The 26141-nt window shown below is 40.3% G+C and overlaps 1 protein-coding gene across 2 annotated transcripts in view; it reads left to right on the top strand.

The window, feature by feature from the left end:
- The window catches only part of KCNIP1 (potassium voltage-gated channel interacting protein 1), a 182710-nt gene that overhangs the window by 114331 nt on the left and 42238 nt on the right, over positions 1 to 26141 (top strand). Inside the window, exon 1 of one of the 2 annotated variants that reach the window (XM_083871422.1) lies at positions 24048 to 24477. The exons of the other annotated variant lie outside the window; for it this stretch is intronic. The gene's annotated coding sequence lies outside the window, so the exon portion shown is untranslated. Of the gene's footprint in view, positions 1 to 24047; positions 24478 to 26141 lie in introns of those variants that run through there. 2 annotated transcript variants of the gene reach the window in all.

The following is a 26141-nucleotide window of genomic DNA, read 5'->3' on the forward strand; positions in this document are numbered from 1 at the left end:
TTGTAGGGAAAAGCCTAACACCAACCTATAAACTAAATACACATGAGATTAGGCTGGCATTCCATAGCAAGCTATCAGGCTTTCTCTCATTATCAAGTTCTAAATTAAAATGTTTGCTCTTCTAGTAATGTTGACATACAAAAAAAAAAAAAGCCATTCAGGACTTGTTACGGATTTCCTCAGGAAATGAGGGCATGATGTGTATTTAGACCTTCTTGAACTACCCTAACTGAGGCCTAGCTGAGGCCTAGCTGAGGCCTGGTTGAGGCCTAGCTGGGGCCTAGTTGGGGCCCAAGGCCTATGACACAGCAAAAATTTTTAGCTAGTTGTGGTGCAGTTAGAATTAGATATTAAGGTGTTTGGGAAAGATAATAGGGTGTTGAAGGTCACTGAATAGAATTGTTAGCATGCAGGTGTAAGCCACCTTAAGGATAAACTAAACAATGTATGTTTACATTCTTTCTTTTCTTGTGTGCCAATGAAAAAGTTGTTACATATATAAACAATGTAGAATAGTATAAAAGTAGCCACGCTGCAGATAATAAACGGACTTCATAGAATTAACCATACTGGTCGTATCTGTATTTGTCTAGTCTAACCCTCTCTTATCAGGACCCTGTCTTCAAGGACTTGTGCTTTTAAAATATAAGGTACAGACAATGTCATTCAGTTATTCTTTATCCCTGAGACAAGTCCAAATTTGGAGAAGTATATACTGGCAGCATAGACGTGTATTTACAGGGACCTACTCAGCTGAAACATGTGTTTTACTTTTTTTCCCCAGTGAAAGCCTGGCTTTCACCCAGATACATTTGGCTTAAATGTTCCTAGATAATGGGATAAAGCATCTGTTGTTGTTAATGACAATTTGCTGCAAGCTCTGGTGCCTGTCATCCCTTCTAATAATAAGTAAATTACTTATTAGTCCAAGAATTAATTCAAACAAAGAGGTGGTTCTTACAATAAAATTGATTCCAGCTACTCATGTGGCCAAGATTTGTAGTACATGCAGTATTGTGACAAAATCTGGTCCAAAGTGAGGGAAAAGAAATCTAAAAACTTGGATTTTAGACTTGATTTTTATTTAGTAATGTAAAATTTGTGTAGCATAAACATAAAAGCTGTGATTATGAAAGCAGAAAAGGGAATTCATCCATTTCATTTCTATGTATTTTAATGAGATGGTAACTAAACTGTAAGTCATGCTGTCTTGGCAGGGTTCAATATCTGTGTATAGAGTACTCCAAGAATTTTGTAGTGCTTGCTATAAGCGCCATGAATTGATTTGAAGGCTGCTTCTTAGCAGCATTTAATGCAAAACTTGAGCTATTTGGCTGATTTTTTTTCTTTAGGTTTGTATGGTTTGGTTTTCTTTGGTGCTATCACAGATACTGTGGAAATTGCAATGTTGCCTGTAAGACCAGTGGGGAATATATCAGTCATGCACCTCTGTTACCACTGCCTTTTAGTTGGGGATGGGGAGGCTCATCCTGACATTTGAAAGAGAAATGGCCATGCTCCAGCACCCAGCCTGGAAACTGTACAGCACTGCAACTCCCCTGTTCTGCTTTCCACACCCAGGGAGCTGGGTAACAGTTTTGTAGTTTAACCCAGACACAGAGACACTCCTTGAACATTTCAGAAGCAGAAAAAATATAATTTGTAAGTTGATGTACTTTTAAAAAAGATACAATTATCTAATAAATAATTTTAATAAATTACTGTTGCCCACAGGCTAAAGAAACAAGCTATTTCAGGCAGCCCATTGTGACTACTTGTAGCACAGAAAACACACAGATGCTTCCTTTTGGATCCAAGTTTTCCAACAACCTGATGTGTAAATAAGATTTGTATATACATACAGTCCTAGTATTTTTGCTGGCAGGAAATGCAGTCATCAAGCTGTGAATAGTTTCTCACGCTTCCATGCTTCATTTCCAGGGAAGAAATCCTGTGTGAGTGACTTGAGGGAAAGGAGCTGCTGAAGCATATAAATACCTCTGTTACAATTCTGCTGCTTGGAAGTGATCCCGTGTGTCAGTACAGTTCTTCTGGGAGTGCTTTCTGCAGGAAACAGATCTAAACAGGACATGCACAGAGTTGTGTGGGTAGTAATAGAGACTCCTGTGTGGTGTGAAGGTTGCAGGTGAGCAGAGTTATTGTTACTAATAGGTAAAGTTTTATAAAGGGAAGGCCTTGTAACATGGCTCCAGCCTGTTACTTTGGCTAAGTAGAAGGGAACTGTGGGACAGTGCCTCAGCTGGAATAGGGGTGGAGAGATGTGAGAGACGTGGGAGACGTGCTGTGTGACTGCCACATGTCCATGTCATGGTGTATGGTGGTTGGTTAACTTGGGCTTCTTGTGCCTTAAAACTATGTAAACTGATAACCGGCTAACTGCTTAAAAGGCTGGGGTTTTGCCAATAAAGAGCACTCCTTTGCACCTGCCTGGAGTCCCTGTGCCACTCATTATTGCAACAGGGATATGGTAAGTCTGTGTGTTCCCCTAATGTCATTAGAAGTACTGATCTGGCTTCTCACCTGATGGCTTTACAAGTGCTGTACAGGACTGTCTGTATCTAAAAGTGTGTGATCACACACAGCTTGAGACATGCTGCTCTTTAATGGGAGCAGCTTTGGTTAGCTGTGGACTTACTTTGGTAATAATACATTCATATGTCATTATCTGCTGTTATAATGGGATGCCTTCACCGCTGCACTGTCTGTATGTATGTTTTCATAAAAAATGTGTTTCAGGGATGGGTTGTGATCCAGAGGGAAGCATTCTGCTGGGGTTTAAAGCGTGGAATTGGTGTTGGATCTTTTCAGTTAAAATATTTATGCATCAGAATAGTCAAACTCATTCATAAATTCACCTTTAAACTACTAGTTTTAGCCAAAAATAGATTTTTGAAGTGACATATACACAACACATTTCATTTGAGCTCATTTTAGAAGTTAAGGTAGTTCACAGAATAGTAATAGTTGAGTCTTGGCAGGTGCTGAGGAAAACATGAGCTAAATTTGGGGAGCCTGAGGAAGAAACTCCTAGTCAAAGAGGCTGGAGAACTAGTGTGGTTTGGGGGCAAAATTCTTTCTTTTCGAAGTGAGATTTGAGTGTCGGTTCCCCTTTCCCAGGAGAATGTGTCACACCGCAAGAGGTACTCTGGTCCAGGTCTCTTTCAGCATTGTTGGTTGGGTTCAACATGTAATGGAGACAATTGTAATATTCACAAGGCCAAAGAGCAAAAGATGTCTTTTGGCAAGAGGATTCTAAACTTGGGTTTAGAAACCTGAGGCACAGGAAAGCAGTTTAAACTTGGGTTTGTGTGTTCTTGATGAACAACAGGATTCCGGGTTCCCAAATGTTGAAGAGGAACTCCAGGAAAGGCTTCATGGCAGTGAATACCTGTTAGATGGAAGTGCCTGTGTTACAGAATGGGTCCATAGGGCCTTCCCACCACCCTCCTGCTGCCTGCGCAGAGTGAAGACCTTCCAAAGCCTCCAGAGGGTCCTGTACTGTGGAGAGCCTGGCCCATGATCAGGGTGTACCGGCTCACTAAATTTAAGTACCTGCTCACTAAATTTAAGCAGTGTTTAATCCTGCTCCTTACCATCACTAAACTGATATTCAAAAATGCTTTGCATTGGGGTTTTGCTGCGATTTGGGCTGTTTTACATGAAAGCCTGTGATTACAGAATGATAATATTTCGACACAGTGATAAAAGCCAGGAAATTCACCATCAGTGGTGGTGTTTCTCTTGCCTTCACTGCATGACAGTTCTTGTGTAGGCAGTAATTGAGTAGAAGTAACAATAGCAGTTAACTTACAGCCTTCTGCTTTGGCAGAATGCTAAAATGCATTTTAGCATTCTTTCAAGGAAAAAAATGTCCCTTAAGAGTAAATATTTGTGTCTGAGTGATATGTGTTATAAAATTGCACAGATTGGAGAATCTGCTGTAAATAACAATACCAATAAGTGAGACTAGGATTTTTAATTTCCCTTGCAGGTTTTGCCATACAAGATGTATCCTGAATTCTATCTCTCTTCTTCCCTAGTTTCAGGCTTTCCCTGTTACAATAATTGCTCAGAAAACTGAAGTTTAGATAATGTTCTGTACACAATTACTATCAACTGGTTAAACAGGCCATTGTGGCATTGAATTTTCCCCCAAAAAAGCCATTGAGTTTTTGTCTATGGTTCGTTACTGTTTGCAATTAGCTGGGTGGGAAAAGAAATGGAAAATGCTGCTTTATGTTACATGAATGACAGCTCCCTATTTCTGATTGCTCCATATTTGTGGTTTAAAGCCTGGTTTATTAATTAATAAGTAGAATTTCTCTGTGTCTTTGATCATTGATAAAATCACAAGAATACTGAATATTTAAAAGGAGTTTCCAGTTAATCTCCAGCACATGTGCTGTATCACAAGTCAAGGTATCACTTTAAAAGAACTATGCTCAGTGAATAAATACAAAAGGGGTTCACTTTCCTGTTTAGAGTGAATATACTGCTGGTGAAGGTGATAGGTTTAACACTGAATTGGACTGTCCGTCAGGACAAACTATGAAATGTCTCCTAAAATAGCTGCTGACAAAATTCAAACAAATTTATCCATCAGCTAGACCTGAAAAGTAATAACCAGGTTTTCTGAAGTCCTGGACGTTTCAGAAATTTTATGGATTTTTGATACCTCTTAAAGTTAAGTTATTTCATTAAAACAAGTGGGTTTGACCTACTACCTAATTAGGGGGAAAAAAGTTCCCCTCAAAGCCAACAAACAAAACTGAAATTATCAACTCCAACTTTCAACAGTGCCAGCGCCAGCTTTGTTTAGGTTTTTGGTGGTTTCTGAGGATCTGCTTAATGTGAAAACTGCTCATATAGGCATTGGTTTCCCAGCCTGCCAGCATTTAGTCCCAGTTCATGCACAGCAGGTGAATTTAAAGAGAAAACTGTGTTTGGGATAAGAGACAGCAGTTCCTTCCTCATGTAACGTTTTTTCTGTTCTGTGTGTGCTGCGGGAAGCCTTGGATTCTGATTAGATTCAGTCCTTTTCTAGGACTGTGGCACGAGCCCGGCCGAGCCGAGCCCGGCCCGAGAGGCAGCAGCGCTGCCGGCGGGGATCGGGGCTGTGCAGGGCTGGACTGGACAGGGCAAGGCTGGGAAGCCGGCAGCTTCTGCAGGGAGCAGGGCGGGGCCGGCAGCATCCCCGGCGCAGGGACAGCATCCCCGGCGCAGGGACAGCATCCCCGGCGCAGGGACAGCTCCTGCACCTGCACCGAGCGCTCCCTCACCAGCCTCCTCGCCACTCATCTCCAGCTTCAGCTGCCGCCAGCAAAGGCGTGCAGAAGTAGAGGGCAGTTCGCCAGTGGGCAATAACTCAGTGAGAAACGATTCCCATAACTCAGCCCACCTGTTCAGAGTTTAGTTGCAGCTGGTTTCATTAAACCTGGTAGATGTATTCCATGTTAATGAATACCTGAGTTCAGCCTGTCTCGGTGTGTGTTCTGGGGTATATGTATCCCTTTGCTGAATGCTAGTAGACGTTTGCTAATAAACTGTTAGTTTTACTTTTGGAATTCATTCACTATGTAGCATTTATGTTTGGAAAAAATGCATTTGTATGAAGCATAGCCCCTTATGAGGAGAGGCACTTGCTGCTGGATGAGCACCTGAGCTGAAAGATGATGCACAAGGGGCTGGAATACCTGGTCAGAACCCTTGACTAGCGTGAAGGAGCACTCAAGTGCGATAGAGCTGTTTCAGGTATGTTTGTCTTTTCTCAAGTAAAACAATTTATTTAGTAGTCCGTTTCTCCATTTCTCAGGCTGAAGATTTTTATGTGTTGCTTTCAAAACCCTTTTGTTTTTGAAGTATTTTGAGTGCTTCTACAACAGTTTTTTTGTAAATTGCTTTTTCTTTATTGCTTATTTAGTTATAAATAGACTTTCTAGTTGTTTTAGTCTAGCTAAGTTTTGAGCTGCTTGCCAAGGAGTTTGTGTAACTTTGCAGGTGGATCAGGCTTGCAGAGAGCAAGAGTGCTCTGGAGCTGAACTAAATGCATTGCTTGGTTTTGACTTTAGGCAAATTTCTGGTGGACAATAGACATTACTTCAGACTAAATATTAGCAGCCTGCTCTGAGTGCACTGTGGGAGGTCAGCTTGTTCTCTTCCCAAAGACTATAGCAGGAGATAAAGGCAGGGGAGCAAAGCAGTATGAACTGAGTCGCAAACTTAGCTGCATAGTTGTCTCTTGTGAAAGTAAACAATGATTTATTTAAGGAAAAATTGTGTGGTAAAAATATTTTCTTTAATATTTTCTTAATGCTTAGAACTCTTTGTTTTTGTGAAATTAGCTACATATTATATAAGACTGAGAATTTGGTGGAGAATAGAACAAGTCCTTGTTCTGTTTCTGTCTCTGCTCAAAAGCCTTCATGGTCCTTCTTGTCTAGATTCTCCAAGCCTTGTGTTTATTATATTTCCTATCAGGTTAAACCACAGCTGTCATGGTAATGCAGTTGAAAGATAGAAAAGAGCCTTCATTGACAATTTTCAGGCTGAATTGATTAATTTAGATTAAAACAACAGAGAAGGTGGGATGGCTTGGATTTTTACTTTGTTTTCTAGCTTAAAAGGCTGCTGCTTAGGAATCAGGGATATCCCTCTGGCAATGTGCTGAAACAGTTAAAAGTGAATCGAATGCATTTTGTTCAGCCCAACAGCCTGGAGGTTTAGAAGATAAGAAGTACTTCTCAGTGTGAATGAACTGTGAAATGTATTAGAAAATGGAGGTTTTGAGAAGCTATGTAAAAAATCCATCGAATCATCAATTTTTAAAATAAAACACAATATTTATTCCTGCAGAGAAGTTTTATTTTTTAGAGTTCAGATGGTTTTACTGAACACATCTTTTAAAGATATTTTAATGACAGTTCATATCAGAACTCTCACAGCCGTGTAGGGGAAAATTATCTATTCTTTAGTTTTCCTTGTTGCAGATGTTACTACCCTTGAATATTCTTGGCCAAATGCCTTTCCAGAGTGATACAAGGTTTTGCGTCCTAGATAGTTGGTCTGAGCTGAGGAAAACTTTCCCACAGATGGCATTGCAAATGCTGCAGCAGAATCATCACCAAGCAAACTTACTTTGTGGTTCGTTGGAGGGTGACGAGTGCTCCTTATTGTCCTTAGAGAGATGAATATAACATCATTATTCTAGCCAAGGTGCATATGACAGAAACTCTAGATAGATGGACTACTGCCTATGCGTCTTTGCATGAGTCTGAAAAGCATTTGTTCTAGGAAGTGTGTGAAATAAGTTATATCAGGAAATGAATTGAAATTCTGGTAAATTATATGTGAACATAACGAAAAATGGTTCTCTTGAACCACTGAGAGAGACTGATAAAGTTCAAGTGACCATCATGAATGAAAGTCACAAAATGTAAGTTGTCAAGTCTCATACCTTTCATAAGCCTAGTGCCATTTAAGTATAATAGAAAATGAAATAATTCAGCTTTCGCCAACATACAGTTGAATTCCTCTGAGTGTACTGTGGTCCATGTGTGTTGTCAGAAATCCTTTAAAAATATGAACTATAATGAAAAGGAAATTACCAAAAGGAAATAAACCCCAAGACAAATGAAACAAATGGAAGCGTTATTCACCCCTTACAAGGGTTATTAAACTTTTTATCTCAATTAATGGTTTTTTTCACTTTTATGCTTCCAATTCTCTCCCCTGCCACACTGAGGGGGAGCAAGGGAGAAGCTTCATGGGGCTGAGCTGCTTGCTGCAGTTAAGCCATGACAGCAGCTTGATCAATTCCAAATTTAGCATTTTTACTTTTGTAATGTGGAGCACCTCTCAGAGCACCCTAAGGATGGGGGAAAGTAACACATATAATTTTCTAGTGTCGCTTGTAGTTGAGCTGGGAAATGCACCACATGCATCAATGCTCATTACATATTGCTCATTACATATGCCCAACCCATACTTGTGATCTTGACCTGGCAGAAATACTTCCCTCTGCAACACCAATTTCTTGATTACTGTCTGTGCACTGCTGTTCCTGAGGGCTGTGATGAATGTATGTACACAGGGCCTGGCTTGCTGCTGCTGGCTGTTAGTTGATGGTCGTGCCATGGGAACTGCTGGTTTCTGTTCCTTAATTTACAGCAATTAACTAAAAGACCCTGTGATGCAGCAATATAGTATCAGAAAATCTGTGAAGAAAAACACAGTTTTCAGTGAAGGAAGAGGGGAAGGAAAATGCCCAAATCCCATCAATGTTCTGTGCAGGGTGAGGGGATTGATTTCAGTGACCTGAGAGCTGTCTTAAAATCTGTCTTGTATTTGCTTTTATGATTTGGTAAACTTTTTTTTTATTATTATTTTTTTTTTTTTTTTTTTTTTTTTTTTTTTTAATGAAATAGCTTCATCAGAATTAAAGTATCAAAACCTCTTCTGCATATAATGTACCAGATTGCTTAGTGATTGGCAGTATAGAAATCTCACAGGGGAAATGTAAGAGCAGAGAGAATGCATGTAGCAGCCCTGGCTGGAGATGCAACACAGATATGCTCTTTGTGCTTGCTCTGAGGATAAATGAAAGACTTTTAATATCTAGAACTTCTGTTTTTTCTTAGCAGTTCCCTCAAAAGATGCAGCTTTCTTTGTTTAATGTACATTTTATACAAATTTGATTAGAAGGCAAATCAAAGCTTATTCTGCTGTAGCAGTGGATGGAAACATTCCAAAATTTCAATTCATCTGTTGTCAGAAGTAGCAAACAACCTGATTTCTCATTTCAGTGCTGTCAAATAATTCAGCAGATTAATCATAGACCTCAGGAAAATCAATAGTATAATTATGCATGAAATAAAGCATGGCTTCTGTTCAAATAAGCCTGCTCATTTCTAGTATATTCTGATTGAGAAAATCTTTAATATGCAGTTAGCCTGCCTGGGAAGGTTGTTCACAGCAATGCACTCATGGCAAAAGTGCAGTACCTGTGTCTTGAGACCAATGTTCTTGCTTGGTTTTCCTTTGTGACACAGATAAGAAAGAACTGTGGAAGGATCATGTAGGTAATAAAGAACTGAAGCATCTAAAAATAAAAAAAAAGTAAGTTCAGATCTGTGGGTCTGAGATGTGCAATTGACAGCTGAGATCTGCAGAGAAACTGCAAGTTCTTATTCCATCAGTTTGAAGCTGTAGCTATGGAATTTTACCCATAAAGATTCAAGCGCAGATCAGCTTGATGACATAAAGGGTCAGAAAAGAGGTCACTCAAACTGTGGCTCCAGTGTTTCATTATAGCTGCTGGGACCATATAACTAGTACTTAGTGGATGAAAGCTTTCAATTTTACTCATGTCTTCACACCTGCTGACAATTATAGCATCTTGTCGCACTTGGGGTTTTGTTCCTTTCTTGTGGCAAACTGAGGTCCATTCTCTTTTAGTGAAGGTTTTAGCGATAGTTCTGTACAGTGTGAAGATCAGTTCAAGAGTAATGAAGTTTTTTGCGAAAATAAGTGATTGTCAGGATTGATGTTTGAGCTGCTTGAAGACAAAAGTCACTTGTCTGATGTTGCTTGTGAGGTGACCAAAACCTGTATCTAATATCTACATATCTGGATCTGTCTTTCTTTTCTCATTTTGTCTCTCATTTATTTTTCCTTCAGCAAAATCCAAACTAAACCTTTTCAACCTGATCCTATTAGGAAATCCAATTAGTAGGGCACTATTATCGTGTCAACTTTTAATCATGCTACTGTGAGAGTGTTTTTCCTGAGCCCTGAGTGTTACAGAATAATTAACTTGAACATGCTAAGGCAGAAAACCTTTCCTAAAAGAGAAAAAACTCTTTAAAGTATTGTGTATTTACTATCTGCTTATGAGATGTGGTAAGAAAAAAAGGTAAGTGTGCTATTCAGCCTGGACAGGTGAGCTCTTAATGTTGACTTGTAGCAGTGCCCCCTCCATGAGTGGAACAGATTGTCTTGTCTAAGAAAGTGCAAGCTGGCTAATAAAATTAGCTGAAGGACTCCAAAATGGAGCCTCCTTTGTAAAAGGACTGACCACAGCTTTCAGGGGTCTCCAAAGGTTTGTGTAATTTCTTCTTATGGCTGTGTCCTAGTTATGAAATGCTTTCTTTTAATTAAACCATTATTTGTCTAGTAAGTACCACTTTTACTTGGTTTTTAGTTAGAGAAAAAACTGTGCCGTGCATTGCTGAGCATTCAAAGGATACCAAGTGAAGAATAAAGAACTATACAAACAGAATGTCAAACCTTGTGGGTGTTTCTTCATTAGCCCCTTCCCCACACCTTGCTTCTACACTTGGGTTTTGCCTATGCTGTACTTGTCATGGCTATAATGTCTATCAACACTGCTGGGATGAAATAAGTAGCAAAATTTTCATCTAAAGTCCCCCTGTAAAATATGAGTTGGGAGGAATAGAATGGATTGCAGAGGCAGGGGGAGGGGGGAAAGGTCTGGAAAAGTCCTTTCTTCAAGAGTGACCTTGCCTTGCAGAGCACAGCAGACCCTGAGGAATGCAAGGGCTGTCCTGGCTGTGGTGCCTCTGCTGTTGCTGAGACTGAGTGTCCTGAGCCTGGGGAGGGAGGAGCTTCTGCCTTGCAGAACAGAGATTTTCACTTTTGAACATTTTAAGGGTATATTTTGTCCCACAATAGTTCCTTTTTGTAAGATGTAGAACTTATTCCCTCTTTAAGGGGTAGAGAATAGAATTAATATATTGAATCACCAAAAACTTGGAACAGATTCTCAGAGATTGTTGGGCTCATCAGGCAGAATCAGGGGCTACAAGGAGCCTGTTCTGGTCTCCTCAGTCTGTCAACTGAAGCAAAAGGACACAAAGCCACTTTTGCCCTCACAGTTCATTTCCCCCATCCAAACTGCCTGGGTTTAGCCACAAACTGCCTAGATTAGCCAAAAAATTTTAGCTTTTCTTGATGCTACCAGTGTGAGCAATTGCACACTGGGGGCAGGGAAGGTGGGGCAGCAAAAATCACTTGTATATGAGACTTAGAGATCTAACTGTGGGGCTGGGGGCAGTGAGAAAATCTTGGTGCTTTTGCAAATTTTTTTGCTGTGAAGTATTAATTTCTGCTGCCCCTTTCAGTGACGGGGTCTCTTCCCAGCCCCAAAACCCTGCTCTGGGCTTTTGTTTTAAATAATGAAAAGTTGATGGAGGATTTTTTTTAGTTAGCTGAAAGAGCACCATGGCAATTTGCAGAAATCTGTTGTCATTATATGATTATATAAACTGTGTAGCTTTTCTGCTATTTTTTAAAACTTTCATTACCTTACTGAATTACTACAGTGACACTTAATCTGGTCTAAGCCAAAGCCTTTTTATTTAATATTATTACAAGTCCTTAAACCAAAGTATATGTAGATAAATTTAGTATAAAACAGTGAACAAATGTTTTGAGTTATGAGAGTGTGTTTGAGAGATCTACATTGTTTTTTGGTTTTAAATGAGACATAGAAAATTGATAAATACAAAGATATCAAGCTGTCTTACTCTAATTTGTTTAGAATGATTTATGGAAATCTGCCACTTCCCATGCCACTGCATCAAACTGTCTTATGAAGTAGAAGGCAGAACCACTTTATTTCAAAAAAACCTCCATGATCTTTCCAGAGTGTTTATGAGCCTAAATAATGAGTGTCATTGTGCAGGATAACTCACAAGGTAGTTAGTCAGTAGAAGCTTGCTTTTTGATTCCAGCACGTTTTAGATCTGACACTGCAACAGGCTGATCGGATGGATAGTGGAGTCTCTGTTGGAAGTAGCCCAAGCCTGACTCTAAACTACAGCACTTTCCATCATCTTCCTAACATCAGCTGGTTTCTGATATAGTGAAAGAAAAAAAGATGTTAATGTCTCAATCATACACTAAAAGAGGACATGAAATTGCAAAATTAAATATTTAACAGAAGAAAGAGAACTTAAAGTGAATGTTATCTTTTTCTTGGAATAAATCAGGCTTTTCTGATATAGTCTGATGAAATAAGAAATGTAAGAATGACTTCATGATTGTTCTAGCAGGAGGGTAAAGGAAGTTTACAAACTTCTGTTACTCTGTATGCTGCCTATAATTGGGAATGAGATTTGCTCTCTCTGCATGTGATTAGTTTCTGTTGAACACATAGTAGAGATAGACATCCTGGTTTCAACTGTCCTTGTTCATGATAGATTAAATGTTTGCTATCTCATTACCACATAATAACTTGGATTTAACATCTGTGAAATAAGACAGTCTTACTCTAGTTATCACTGGCTGGGGCAGCTCCTCTCTGTCTGCTTTCATAGCTGGATGTAATGTATCTTTTGGCTGATAATGTCATTCAAGAGATCAATCACAGAAATATCCTGGCTCAGACTTTTCCAGGTAGTGAGGTTCTTTGCAAAACTTACCAGTGCCATCTTCAACAACATGGAAGATTTATGTTTACTACTGTAAAACTTCTGAAGTCAGACATAAGTTGAAGTGTAGGTGTAGGTTATGGTCCCCTCAGAGTTGGGCTTCTGTGGGCAGATGCTCTCATATGATGGTGTTTGCAGCAGGTCTCTCACTTCTGGGCTTTCTGGCTTCAGTTGGAAACTCCCAACATTTCTTCCCAGTGTGCAGGGCTTAATAAGAAGCAATTACCTTCTTAAAGAAGGTGACATCTATGCCCTCCCAGAGGTATGAGGGGAAAAGGTGTCAAAGTGCTGTTGAAAATACCCTGCACAGGAGTCAGCCCTCACCCATGCAGCCTTCCGCTCCAGCTTACTGCTCAAGGGAAAAAACAAAACAAAACAAAACAAAAAAAAAAAAAAAAAAAAAAAAAACACCCAAAAACACCTAAATTCAAATATTTTTCCTTTTTTGCCTCACAGTGAGCCTGCGTTTATTCCCTCTCACTTGAATGTATGCATAAAACATCTGCACATCTGCACTGGAATCTGGGCAGGTTTAAGGCAGGTTGAGGATTTCTAGACAAGCAAAACTGTGTTTCCTGAATCACTGGAATTATTTTATTTTCTTTTTAAGATTCCCTGTCCTTCTCTCTGTCATGTCATGCACGAGTTAGTCCTTCAGAGAGTAATTTGAAAACAGTGACTGTGTGTGACAAGAAGGTACAATGTGAAATGTGTGGTACTCTTTAGTTAATTAGAAACTTGAGATCTCTTATTACTAAGAAAGCTTCAGGTTTCTGTTCTTTGAAGCAGACAAATTTCTAATCAGGCATAATTACTGAGAAGATCTCCTTGGCTGGATCCATTAACTTCCCCTGCTGTTTTGTTTTGTTTTGTTGTTTTTTTCCCTCTTCTTTTCCTCAGTCTTGTCCTGAAGACAGCAAAATATATAGCGAACCTCCAATAATTACCTGAATGGCAGACATTTAATAGCTTTCTAATGTATCTGAGTGAAGGATATTAAATCTGCTGTACTGAGCTTTTCAGCTACAGCTGTTTTATTCTGTCTACATAAAACTTTAAGAAATTCTCTGTGCAAAAGAGGCATTATTTTCCTAGTAAATGTTAATTAATTGTCCATTTGTATTGATGCTGGACATAATTTGTGAAAAATTCTTACAAAGTACCTGTCCTTGAATGGTTTTCTGGGTAGACCACAAAATGTAAATACCTGTTTATAGTTATAGATTGCCTTTCCCTATGTCCCTTTAAAATTACTGCTTTCTTCTGAGCAGTGAGAATTTATGTATTTCAAGTTACTGCAAAATGTTAAATGCAAAGCATTTTACCTGGGGACCTTACTCACTAATTCCCTGGGTAGCCTGAGGTTTGCTCTCCTTATGTCCAGAGCTGAGATTTTTCTGGCACTTTTCCTCCTGTCACCAGAGATTTTAAACTTGATGGCTCTGTGCTCGGCATGGCCAAGACAGCTCCAGTCTCCACTCTGCTCATGAATTCCATTCCTGTTGACAAGGAGGGCATCTTTCTCAGTTGGCTCCCTCAGGACCTGTTCCATAAAGTTGTCTTCCAGGTTTTTAGAAATCTCCTGGCCCAGATTGTATCCGCTCTGTGATGCTCTGTTAATTTCTGGAAAGTAAGTCAGAATGGCTTGTGGATGTTTGCTTGGGTAAAAGCAAAGGGTCTCGAGAGCATGTAAGGTTAAACAAGCTACAGTCTGCTGTGACTTGCTCAGTGTTGAGTCCAAGTGAGCTCCCTGATCAGCAGAATTTCAGATGGGTTTATGAAAATTACTCCTTGAAATGAAATCCTGCTGGGAGAACCTGCTGGTGGTGACCTGTGCTCTGTTTTTATGTGTGCCTAGTGTCACCTGCAGAGGAAACAGAATTGCTTGTGATGGGTAACTGCAGATTTAGACAAAAAGTACCTGTTGTTAGGATATACTCCTCACATCTACAGAAGTATTTGCATTTAGATAAATGCTTTAGATCCATCCTGGGTTTTGAGCTGCTTATTAAGGCTATTTTAAACTTTTTTTCTGTCTTTGAAATGCATTTTCCCTCAAGGTTGGTTCAGTAAATTGACACATTTCTTGAAACAAAGGCAGGCATCTCTAGATTGGATTAGGCAATAAGCAACATAGGTTTGGCTGGCACATGTGGCATGGATAAACTGGCTTTTATCTGATGTTTCTCTTCTTTTTAGTCTTGGTTTATCACTCAGTTTCCACTGTTTCCTTCTTTCTTTTGTCTTGGTTTTTTCTCCCTTTGTGTATTCTTCTGCCTTGTGTTCTGAGGCTTTCTAAAGGGTAACACTACTCAGCAATGAATAAGGAATAGTGAAGTTTTCAAATCAGTGATTTTGAACAAAAGGAAAATATACTTTAGTGAATAAGGCATTGAAAACAGTATTAAACAGTATTTTAATTAGGAGGGGGAAAAAATGAAGGCAAAGGTGTTTATAAAGCTGAGCCTGAATAATTTGAACTTAGGGGTCCAGAAAGAAGGCAGAGTATGAAACTAAGCTGCTTCAAAGACTCAGGAAACATAACCTCTGTCCCTGGTTTCCTTCAGGGAAACATTCTTTTGCTTTCTTTCATTTTTTCTTACTAGAATTTTCTTTGTAAAATATTCTAAAAATGTAGATGAAAGTTCTATAATAGTAGTAGTAATCTCCTGCATGGTATTTACCTAAGACAAATTTCTACCAAAATAATTTGCTCATTTGCTTTCTGTTGCTGCTCTTTTCTTGTTACACAGGTTGTGTGACACTTTCTTCCCTTTCTTAGTAATTTGGTAAATTTCATTGTACTGTACAATTTAAACCTCATTTAAGCATTGTAGTGCACAAACCATATCATCTAGAATTGGAAAAAAGTATCTGGAGGCATACTACAAAAGTGCAAGTCTCAGGACATAGTTCCATTTTGTTATAGCTGGGAAATGGTGATCTTTGATTCTCAAGAAATAATGCAATACTATAAGAAGCCCCAGTTGCAGTGCCAGTTCCTAAAACAGCTAGTGAATGTTTCCTGCTGATCACATAGGTGTTAAAACAGATTTTATGGCTTGATTTATAAGCAGAAAGTGAAGAAAAAGTACCTTATGAGGTTTTTTCCTTCTTGAATCCTAAGAAGGAAAGGAGGCAGTGAGGTGAACTGATAACTTAGAAAAAAATTGCTGTGAAAGGGAATTTAGCACTATTTCTGTAAGTGGTTTTCAGGTGGAACTGAAGATCTGGTACTCTTGCGCTCCTCGAATACATCAAGCTTTAATATTTAAGACCCAGCAACAGGTAAATAAAAAGATGTGACTGAATGGTTCCTGTAACTGCCCTTTGCCTTTGCTGATTTTTCCTGTGTGTTGAGTACACGCTCTGTTGGTAGAGCAGGGTCTTGGAGGAACTTTCTAAGATGCCTCCAAATAGTGCATCCTGAATATTTGGATACACAAGTGTTGGGATGTATATCTCTCTCTGGTGAGCCCGGTGTTTGGCTGGACCACCTGCTAGCTCTGATACGCCACAACAGAACTGATGTGTGGGTTTTTGGCTCTGCAGCACCTCAGCTTTCGCTGTCACGGCCATGGTATAGACGAAAGAGGGGACTCTCGGAGGCTCGGGGAACAAGGATTTATTCGGGGATCACAGGAGAAGCCCCTGACCCTAGGCTCAGTGCCTCAGGAGAGACCCCAAACCTGGGCTGCAGGGGGTAGATACAACTATAAACCAATAAAACAAAACAAAGCAACAGATGCCAACTAGATTACATAACTAGTAACAAATCAAAGGTAAATTGGGGAGGGGTCCCTGGGGCATCTACTAACCCCTGGCCAGATCTCTCCGAAGTTTCTGGACTTTGGAGATAAGGACTCCAGTGATGAACAGAGGGAGGAAGGATACATTGGAAAGGATGGGCAGGGATCATCACTGGGGAAAGGACCAATAGGAAACAGCCTCTGGGCAAAGACCCAGAGTTGTCATAGAAACCCTTATCAACTTATGATAAGGGAAGAATTCCTGGACAGGGAGGCAGGGAGCCCATACAGGGTTACTAAACCTATACTAACTTACAATGAAACCTTTAAAACAAAAATCCTGCAACCCCACACACAAGGTTTACTTTACACGGAGATTTATGCTGCCAGGCCTTGCCTTGATCTGAGCCAGTTCATCACTAGTTTAATATTATGTTCAGACTACTACTTAAAATTACCCATCTTCTGTGTAATGGCAGGAGGCTCTGGGCAAATCTGCCAGCTGAGTCCTGTAGTAGTTTCCGTGGACGGTGGGACAAGGAACTCTGCAGACCTGAGGTGTTCTAGAAACACGTGACTTTATTACAAGGGTCGTGGGTAAAGAGGGCCTGCTTTCAGCCACCAGCCTCGGCTGAAGGGAAGCCCTAAAAAGAGAATGGGGAGAGAGAGATAGTAGAAAAGAAGAGAGTAAGAGAGGACAAGAGGGCAGAAGGGAAGAGCGGAGAAGAGTGGGGCGAAGCAAGAGAGGAGAAGAAGGGGAAGAGCAAGAGAAGAGAGAGGAAGAGAAAAGCATAAGAGAGCGATCACCTTGTTACAACACATTATATCTCTTTTTGTGTTGAATATTCTAATTTACAGTGACTAACCCGTGAAAGATAAAAAACCTACAAACTTTGCATGCAGCCTATAAGAACTACTACATTATCATGTCATTTTATATTCTAAACTCTAAAGACTACTTTTATTATCTGTTTTCTCCCTGATGCCTTTGGCAGAGTGGAAAGACAACATTCCTGAGTCCTTTTGTTCTCCTGTCCTTCAACCCATCTTCAGCTAATCACCGTTTTCCTGCCTCCCATGCCTACATCTCAAAACTGGCTTTCATTTCTATTTCACTCACAGGTTTTACATCTGCAGTATTTCTTACCATACAATCATATCTATAAGTCCTTCTTGTCCCATCTTTCCCAATGGAGTCCCTCCAGCTTTCCTTGGTTGTGCAATGTGGATCAGCTCTGGAATGTGCTTGGGACTGCAGCAGTTGCAGTAGATGTGTCTTGCTGGGTCTTACCTCTCCCACCTTTTTCGGCAATTACAATTAGCTGGAAAGCAGAGGCTGGGAGGAGAAGTTAATGAAATGAGAACATGCAACTTCTAATGAATGATATCTAAGATAATTGGTTAATTACAGAAACTTATCAATTCTCCATTACTGGAACTACCTTCCCGGGATGGCATTTTTGGTAAACTGATTTCTTTATTAAAATGGAAATGTTGGTATGTGTCTTTCCTAAGTCACAGCAAACCAACAAGGTAACGTGCCCAGCAGCTGATATCTTAGTACATAAAGGGCACCCCAGATTGGGGCATCTCTGGAATGCAGTGAGCTGAATATATATTTATTCCGTATCTATTGGTAGAGCAGATCAGAAATATTTTTCAAGGAACTTGTTTTAAAATTATGCTGATGAGACTGGGGGAAGGGATCTAGTTTTATCCCAAATGTCTTCCTGCAAGATGAGTGTCCTTGTCAGCATGCAAGGAAATTGGGAGTGAATTGCTGAGCTCTGAGGGGCTGAAATTTACATGAAGAGGTTGTTAATATTTTGTGACATACAGTTATTTTCTAGAGCAAAGGCTTACACTGATACCAATGCTTGTCTCGTGGCTTCAGTTTGCCCTGTTGTGTGTTTCACACTGAACTTTGCTCTGTGAGTGTCCATGCTGTAACTTCCCAGTGTTGCACAGGAGTGAGCACACTGCTGGGGAGAACCCTCTGAGGCAGCACCATTACCTGCCTGGGAGAGGGGAACAAAGGCTCAGGGCAGGGAAGGTGGGCCTGTGAACACACCAGCACATTTTGGTGTCTGTGACTTGATTGTGGTTTCATAACATCTCCCCAGCACAGCAACCAGGTTTCTGAAGGCTTGGGCTCACATACATCTTTTTCCTCTCTTTTTGTGACTCCCTGTGGCGTGTTAGGAATAAGAAAGGGCTGACATAGACCATCTGTAAGTTATTGCTTCACAAAAGTAACAGCATTTGTGTGAGTCACCTAGCAGTAACTGAGGAACACCATAACAATCGTGAAACAGAAACACCTCAGCCAGCCAAGAACAATGACAGAAAAAGGACAATTCCAGTATCCAAGTGGTGTTGACTGAGATATGCCCAAGAGAAAAGTAAAGGTCATAGAAATAAATAAAGAAAAAAAGGTGACCAGCAAAGCCAAACTATTAGGTGTTTTATGTATAGTCAGGCAGAATACAGGTGTGCAAAAAGGACTTCCCATACCTCCTATCCAGGTCATACATTGCCAGCTTCGTGTGTCTGCAGCCAGCCAGCCCCCAGCAAGTTGCAGTGTGCCCGTGATGCCCTGGTGATTAATTTGTGTGTGTCTGATACAGAGCGTGGTGTGTTGATCCTGCTTTGCCACTGCATGGATATGCAGGTGGGACTCTGCATCCTTTCCCTCCAGCATACTAAGCAAGAACTGGGTTGGAGAAATTGGTCTCATGAAGGCTCCAGCTCAGCATTTGCAATTCATCATGACCCAAGGTACAAGCTGATAAAGTTTGGGCAATCTCCAGCTGAGCTAACAGACTTCAGTGCCAATGAGCTCAGGTCCCTGCCCATTTGCACCGCTACAATTCCAGCCTGACCCCTCCATCTGCAAATTAATTTGATTTCAGATCACGCTGGTATTTCCCAGCAGTTATTCACCAGCTAGGATAATTTTTTTATGTCCTGGTTAATAACTACTTACTATTTTTGTCAGTAGACATTCAGTATAAGGATAGATGAACCACAAATATCTCCATAGTTAGTTTGGATAACAGAGAAATTTGGGTGCTTTTCTATTAGTGCTACCCAGGGAGCAGGGAATAAAGAGCTCAGTTCTTCAGCTGCTCTTTCCTTGCTGTGTGAGCACAGGGAAATAATCAGCAGATGAACACTTGTCCTGACATAGTATCAATTTTTCTGCCATAACAAAACCAGCTATAATTCCTTTAACATTCCTCCCTTAGTTCAGTTCTTCTGATTCACGTGAAGGTGCTGCTATCCTTGTGCTCTCAGAATCTCCCTGCTTGCTGACACTGGAATGGGGTTGTGGGGTCAAAGAACCCACAGACCCATTGAGGAGAAGCAGGAAGACCCACCCTTTCAGAGGACTGTCTTGAGCCAGTGATTCCCAGCCTTCTCATGCCTGTTGGCACAATTCACATAATCAACTTCACAACACACAGGAATAGCTCTGAAAGGTTCCAGAAATCTAATCCATAATTCCTGACTTTTTCCAGAAGAGTTGGCAGCACAGACAAGCACATCCCACCTCAAAGTGAGGATTTGGCTTTACCCTGGAGCTCATGCTGGCAAAAACTGGTGTTAGCAATGCACACCCAGGTCATGAGAAGACCAGTAGCTAACAAAGAAACCTAGGAACCTTGAAGGAGTGACCCGAACCACAGTTTCACATGCAAAACTTGAAACTGCAATGAAGGCAATATATAATTAATGAAAAAGTACTAAGAACCTCTCCCAGCTGTTAAATATCCTTGACAAACTCTATTTCACTTTTCCCTTCTAGTTTTTATCTATTTCTCTAGATTTTTATTTGTAAACCAACTCAGGTGCACAAACTGGGGCAGCAAACCCAGCAGTCTCCTCTGAGATCACATATCACTCTCAGACCTGCAGAAATGCAGTGGCTGCTCTCAGGATGGACCCAAGAAGGTTCTCCAGCACCAAACTTGATGTCCTTTGGTGCTGTTCCTGAGGCTGGATGGACTGCTGGCAATCACTTAACTCAGCTGCACTAGGAGAGGAGACAGGGAAAGGCTGCAGGATGTTTCTCACTGTCCTACTTTTAAAAAGGTAATGAAAATTGAGGAGGACATGTTACCCCATGCCTTCAGAGGGGCAACACGTTGCGACGTGGGTGCGGACCTTCACAGAGGACAGCAAGCAGCAGCAGAGTCAAACATGGAAGGCTCCTTTATTATCTGACTCCAATAGCTTATATACATTTTGTACAGAGGGCCAAGATTGGCCCAAAGAGGTTACAACCTCCTGACTCCATTGGTCAATATGACCATCAGTCAAGTTCTCTCTCAGAGAACAAGAATGCAAAACATACTGATAAATTCTAAGAATACAATATTTTTTACATGCACCAGCCTGAGAATCAGGCTGCTAAGACTCAAACACTTGAAACCAAGAAATGCAGGGGTGACAGACACATGCTGTGAGGAAAAGAGTAGAAGGGCAAAGAAGGTGAAAAGTTAAAAGATGAAACAGGAAAAGAGGGTATTTCAAGGCTGAAATAAGGAACAATGTATAAGGACATGCAATGAGAAGAACAGATCTGTGAGGGACTGGGATGGGACTATGTACAACATGAAAGTGCTCAAATATAGAAAACCTGATGTTTCAATTATTATGGAGGTTCATTCCCCAAAAAGGGAAAATGCCCCTGTATGAATCCATGCAACCTACCTGTGCTGAGCCCTACACCCAGCTGAGCATTTCCCCCAGAACCTGTACTCAGAGGTGAGAACACTTCACCAGCAAATATGCATCACTGATGAATAACAAGCAGTCAAAAAGAAGTTGCGAAAACCCACAAAGAATCAGGAGGCAGTTTCTTGCTGATTGGATTTCTGCCACATGCACAAGGAGATGTGACCCCTCCCTTGCACTGGCAATCACTGGTCAGGTTCTGGGAGCAGTTAAGAGGCATAAAGCTCAAAGCCTCTGCTATCAACTCATGCTGCAGTGGACTCATCACACCTCTGGTGGTCTCCAATCAAGATATCCCCCTTATCTACCCACTTCTCTTTATTTTTAAGAGGAAAACTGAAGAATCACTTTGCTTCCTGGATTTTTAACTCACACTCTAATGTGAGTAATTATGTGAATAATAATAAATTATGCTCTCATTTTTGCATAAGAATTATAAAAAATACTGCCCAGTAAAGGTAATATCATACCTTTTTCTTTAGTAACAACAGGCCTAAGCACTGAAAAACACTCCACTTGAAGATCACTGTTTCTTTGTGTGTAACATTAAACAATGTTTTCTCACAATTTTTCATGCTGTTCTAGATTTCTTAAGTAACCCTAAGTGATCACTGACCTCAAGTGACTACATGCACACAATATTCTAAATAAGCCTGTATTTTTTTCACGTACCGAACTGTTGTATGAGGAATTATCTTTAAATATTCTTGTTGACTCTTTGCTGACATTTCACATTAATTTTGCCATCCATGCAATAGTTGCACTTAGGTTTTTATTTTATCATCAGAAGCCAGAGATGCCGATAATAAGAGAAGGTTGGACTGAGACAGACGTCGATACGACCAATATGGTCAGTTCTACAAAGTCCCTCTATTAGGTGCAGTGCAGCAACTTATATACTATTCTACATTGTTTATACATGTAACAACCTTTTCATTGGCACACAGCAGAGGAAAGAATGTAAACACACATTGTTTGGTTTACTCTTAAGGTGGCTAACACCTGCATACTAACAATTCTATTCAGTGACCTTCAACACCCTATTATCTATCCCAAACACCTTAATATCTAATTCTAACTGCGCCACAACTAACTGAGAAATTTTTTGCTGTGTCACAGGCCTTGGGCCTCAAGTTAGGCCTCAGGTTAGGCCTCAGTCAGGGTAGTTCAATATCTATATATAAATCATGTTTTCTTTCCCTAAGAAATTTAGCAACAGATCCCCGTTTTTTCTTTTGAACTACCTAGACTGAGTTAAAGGCATAGCTAATTATATTTTGCATATACTTTAATGCATAGAACATAACTATTCATATAACTATAATAACAATAAAAAAATAAATTCAAAATTGATTTAACTAACAAAACTACATAAATTGAGCTATTTATCAAAATGAGTATTGATAATTATAAGTTTTTATGTTATTTTTTAGCTATAAAAATTGTTTGTAGATTAAAAACAATCAAACAAATCTATAAAACACAAAAAACCCAAAACCCAAGCTATAAGTCCTTGTACACAAGGCAAAAAGATGGTTGCAGTCTTGACACTTGTTCAATTCTCTGTGCTCACTTCTTCATTTTTAAAACTGTTAAAGATTCTGTTCTTAACATGATTTTCACATTCATTGCAGGAATTTTCTTGTGTTTTATATCTGTGAAAATACAAGCAAGCTTTTTGCTATAGGTTAGTAAAAAAATGTACTTTGAATTGAAAATGCACAACCCTTATTCAGATCTGAAATCTATCAGAAAAAGTTTCACACACAGCAACTAAAAATTTTCCAAATGACAAACAGTTAACAAATGTCAAACAACAACACATGTAAATTTGAATAATTGTCAGTTATTAAAAGGCTATTTCATTGTCCCAGATTTTGCAACAGCTGAAAAACCTTTTTCCTAGTGAAAACCTGTGTATCCTTTCCCGGGGAAGGCTCCCAAATTCACTTCAAAAGTTGGTCCAGCTGACATATTTATAAGGTCAAATTGTCAAGTCAAAGTGACTTGCATTTGGTTTTTTGGTGTAAAAACATCTGGGTTTGTTGGTGATCACATCTCCTCTAGTTAAAGACAAGGTCTGGCCAGGACCCGGCTTTATCTAGAGTGATATCTTTTAATACATTTTTGAAACAAAGTTTTTAACAACAGTAATTATAAAATGCTTAAACAATTAAAAGCATAAAAAAAAATCCTAAAGTGTATCATTATACAATTCACAATACTTATTATTTAAAACTTATTATCTTAAGCTTATTTTACTTTACCGACTTATCTTACTTATTATCTTATTATTTTAACTTATTTGTTATTTTAACTTTAACTTACTTAACTTAAAACTTATTATCTTAAAATTTATTTTCTTAATTTATTTATCTTATGTTAAAACTTAATTCTTTTAACTTATTTAACTTATCTTAACATAAAATACATTTAAAACCTATATACAATAAAACTTTAAATTTATAAAATATAAATCTATCACTTAAACCTTATCAATCCTTATCTTAAATTCAACTTTACTTAACAAATCTTAAACTTAAAATCACAAAAAATCGCTTCTAATATCAATACAATACTAAAACACAACTTAACTTGGATCCAAATACATCAAATCTATAATTCTTTCCTATACTATGATGGGTTTGTGTACAATGAAAAACCAAAGGATTGCTGTTTTTCTTTCAGATTTTTTGTTCGTGATCATGCAGCTGCTTTGCAACATTCATATCTTTGCTTTTGAATTCAGAAAACTTGTAACTCTGATTGGTTTATTATCATTTTGCCTGAATGCAGTCCTTCCAACCCGAGGGTTGCTGTCATAAGTGGTGTTTCTCTTCCTTTTCTTTGTACCTGAAGGGATACAGTTTGCTGTGTTTGTATCAGTGTTGTTTGTGGGCAGGGTCAGGCTCCCCGGCATTTGGTCTGAGGGGGTGGTACCTTGGAGAAACTCTCCGCCCTGGCCACGCCTGCTCCCTGCTTGCACTGCCTCCCCCTGCCCCGATTCTGTCTGTGCTGGCTCCGCCTGCCGCCGCTGTTGCTGTGCAAGGCAGGGCTGGCTCCCCCTGCGTGAGGGAGAGGCGGGGCCGTGCCGCCTCGCTCCCGTCTCTGCCTTGCATTCTGGTGTTGCTTGTGCCGGCCCGGCGCCGTCCACGGGGATGTCCTCTTTCGATCCATCCCCCGCAGGCTGCCCTGTCTTGCTCTCTCTCGGGGTTTCTCTCGCCCGGAGCGAACTTGCCGCTCGATCTCCGTCCCACTCGCTCTGTTCCTGTTGCAAGGGTTTCTGGGGTTTGTAGTACATAGTTCTGTGTACACAAAAGCCTGTGCTGTGCTTCCTGGTTCTGTCTCGGCGCATGCACCAGCCACAAGGGCTCCTGGGATTTGTAGTTTCCAACTCTGCGCTTGCTTTGTTCGTCCCACACTGCTCGGATTCCGCTGTCCCCGGCAGCCCCCATCGTCCGGCCCGCGCCACCCTCCCACAGCCCACGCCAATGCCGGCAACGGGCTGCTGCCGTGTGGTGAGCGCTGCGCTAGTGCTGCGGGGCTGTGCTGGGGCTGTTGTCGCTATCACGGCCGCTCCGCGGCAGTTGCTGTGTGAAGAGGCGGGGCCCCCCTTTTTCCACCGCGCGGGCTCTGCTGCAACTAAATACAAGTGCCGGTCTGCTTAACTTTCCTTTCTTCTTGGCCCACAGGGCTGACTGTTCTAACTCACTCTTCTTCAGTTTTTCATCTCTCATAGAGAGAATATAATATAGAAGCCACATTGCCGTGCTAAGGTTGGCATTCATTTTGTCTTGAACTTTCTCTGAGCTGTTTCCCCATTGCGGCTTACCTCTTCGCCACGGAATAGCACTGACGCTTTTCAAACGGCTGGCCCCGTGGCTCCAACCCTCTCGTTCCTTCCGCTTGGTGCTCTAGTCTCAGCTCGCTCCGCTTTCGAACCGGTTCTGTTTCAGGTCCAAGCAAGGAGGCTTAATGAGTCCTTAACGCATCCAAGCTAGGACTCGTGCGGGTTCTTTCCTGTGTGCTAGGTAGAATCCGCCCAAGAACTCTCGCCACAATTAAAGTAGAGCTCTTGTAATATGTCTAGACAAATTTCTGCATTTAAGCAAATAGACGCATCAAAGCGAACAAATGCATTTAAGCAAACAAACGCATTAAAGCGAAGTGGTCCCTGTGCTCGGGCGCCATAAAGAAGCCAGGGATGCCAATAATAAGAGAAGGTTGGACTGAGACAGATGTCGATACGACCAATATGGTTAATTCTACAAAGTCCCTCTATTAGGTGCAGTGCAGCAACTTATATACTATTCTACATTGTTTATACATGTAACAACCTTTTCATTGGCACACAGCAGAGGAAAGAATGTAAACACATATTGTTTGGTTTACTCTTAACCCTGCATACTAACAATTCTATTCAGTGACCTTCAACACCCTATTATCTTTCCCAAACACCTTAATATCTAATTCTAACTGCGCCACAACTAACTGAGAAATTTTTTGCTGTGTCACAGGCCTTGGGCCTCAAGTTAGGCCTCAGGTTAGGCCTCAGTCAGGGTAGTTCAATATCTATATATAAATCATGTTTTCTTTCCCTAAGAAATTTAGCAACAATCATCTGTAATTTGTATTCCTGTTCTACACCCAGCTCAAAAGATTTAATTTACTTAGATATTTGCATAATTATACTAGATAGTGCCACAACTACTAGAAGATCAGAGTAATAAATTCATGAAAGAATTATGAGACTGTATAAAACTAACCGTATTTTAGATACATCACAGTAAATTATGAAGTGAGTAGTACCACACTATTTTAGATATATCATTGTCTCAAATTACACCACCCCAAAAATTTTTGAAATCTGTACCAAGCAGCAAAACTCTTAGCAAACAAAAAGGCCAATTTATAAAGCCACTGTCTGAAGTCAAACTTTCTAAATTGGTTTGTGAAACATAGGCAGCAAAAGCTGAAATGCCGGTTTATGCTGTAATTCTAAGCACACAGAAAGTAGGAGACCTTTTAGAGGGCTGTCTGGAAAGGAGGCTGGTTTTGCTTTTGCTAGCAGTGCTCCCACTATAAGGTTATGGCAGCAGTTCTGTGTAACCTGCACTCAGTAGAAGGGTCAGCTCTCAGAGCTAACCAGACTGACCCTGATTTGTGAATTACAGTTTAAATG

The sequence above is a fragment of the Zosterops lateralis genome (assembly GCF_965231275.1).
Source record: "Zosterops lateralis genome assembly, chromosome: 14".
In the NCBI taxonomy this organism is placed as follows: domain Eukaryota; kingdom Metazoa; phylum Chordata; class Aves; order Passeriformes; family Zosteropidae; genus Zosterops; species Zosterops lateralis.